Here is a 2,205-nt window from a genome sequence, read left to right as displayed (position 1 = left end):
AATGAAGAAGTAATTGTTGATGAATATTCGCATTCGTAAATGCTCCTCACGTAATGTGGCATAGGTCTTGTTATTGGCCACCTTCCAGCCTCTCCAAATACTTTGAAGGAAAGGTGGACGAATGGCGAATGTGGAGGTGAGGAGAAGGAGAGTGAGGCAGAGCGAGCTGCGTCTGACCAGCATAGTGTAAGTAGGACAATGGGATGCAGGTGTGGGGGCCTACTACTTATATACATGCGAGTGTATACACAGTTAGCACGGACAAATTAATGATGCAACAGGCTCCTGTGTGACATGTTGTATATGAAAGAAGGCATGCGATGTAATGGGTGGTGCCGAGGTGGCATGAGTAAGAGCAATTTACAGCAGTTGTGGTGTGACGAAGGACTGCAGATTCATTAATTGTATACATGGTTGTGGCGCACGCAGCGGTAGATGACCGAGTGGGTATTAGTGTAGAGCAATTCAAGTCAGTGGTTAAAGGTCATTAGGGTAGATAGACTGCAAAAATAAGTTAAGATGAAAGGACATTGAAATTCATAAATTAAATCCTCCGACCGCTGAATGAATTTAACTAGTGCTAGTTAAATCCAATGATTGCCTTGGAAATTATCGAAGCCGAATAAATTGGGTGGACTTTCCCGGCCTCCCGATTCACAGTCACCGCATTAGAGAGACAGTTGTTGAGGAAATCGGTGTAATCAATCCTACCCCTAATGAACAAGCATCGCGATTCTGCAGTTTCGATACTACACTCGATCGTCAGAATGATGGCATGCATTACAGGGCGGGCAATCACATCACCGGCCTACTACGCCTCTCCTCCACCTTCCTCTCATCTCGTCTCGTCTCGTTTCGGCCCGAAGGATTGCCTTTCCACACACCCCAACATAATGCACATTCACACACACACCCACGCACGAACCAAAGAAAATGAGCACACTCGGTCACATCTCTCCATACACTTTGTGTTTTACTCGTTTTCACTGCCCTGCTAGGATCCACACTGCTCCCTTTCCCATGCAATTTGGTAAAACCACCTCTTAAGTCGGACCGACCGACCGAAGCCTCGACTGACTGTGCGAGAAAGCGTGTCACACAGTGTGCGTCACAGAGCGAACACATTCACGACCACCCTATGTTTGCATTTCACTGTGTGCCACTGCCTGTCATAGCTTCTGTATACTATGTCATTCGGCCCGGCCGCACATAAGCACGGCGCCACAAGAAGTAGACGGGTGTGGTGTTGGTAATGTCAACTGAGCTACACCTTCACTATGGTCATCCGATTTCGGTTGGGCAGTAAACAGGCACGAAATAAGTAGAAGACGAAGAGGGTGGCTGGAAGGGTGCAGGAGAAAGAATGGGAAAATGAGGGTGAGGGACAAAGTTGGGTAGGGAAGGAAGGATGAAATGAAGCGGGAAATGGATAATTGAAATCGGTGATGACTGTGGTAGTGGAGGTGATTTGGGTAGACCTGTGCAGATCGAAGGTTAGTTGGCACACTGCAGAGCAGTGGGAAGCGAGCAGTCTGTTGACACGTTAATGGGGTGGTCTGCAAGGCAAATGGAGGTAAGGCAAAAGTAGCGTGTGTGTGTGTGTGTGTTGGCTCTCTTGGGGTAGATGCGAGGGGACAGTGGAAGGTGTAGAAGGACGTCATGGCAGTGGCAGCTGACTTCCAGGAATGTGAAGCGTTCTCACGTTAGGACCTCACGAGGACATAAGTTAAGCCCAATCTTGGCAACCTAACCGTGACAATAAGACCCGTAGTCCAAGCGTTTGTCATTGTGAATCCTTGTCAGAGCACGAGATGATTGACTGGCCGAGCGCTGTCCCTCCTTCTCACCTCTTCTACCCCTTTAATCCCCTCTGCTGCTCTGCACCTATTCCTTCATCATATCTACCACAGTTGTCTGACCTCCTAATGGACGATTTGTGGATGAGGCCGATCCTCACAGTGTGCGTCAGCTATGATTAATAATAAGATGGCATACCCGGCATCTACAGGCTATAGGACCGCTACGATAGCATGCCTTTGTATATCTACAAATCCCAAGTCATCTATTTGTCCTTAGAACCCTTGTCACTCGCATACATGCATTCCTCATCAGTGGCATGATTTGGATGCCTGAAAGCCTTGATAGTTGCCCTTATAAATTTCCGATTCTGATAACATTCGCTCGGCCTCCCCTCTCCGAATGCAT

This window comes from Echinococcus granulosus, assembly GCF_000524195.1.
Source record: "Echinococcus granulosus chromosome Unknown EG_S00083, whole genome shotgun sequence".
Taxonomy (NCBI): Eukaryota; Metazoa; Platyhelminthes; class Cestoda; order Cyclophyllidea; family Taeniidae; genus Echinococcus; species Echinococcus granulosus.
This window is presented reverse-complemented; position numbering follows the sequence as displayed.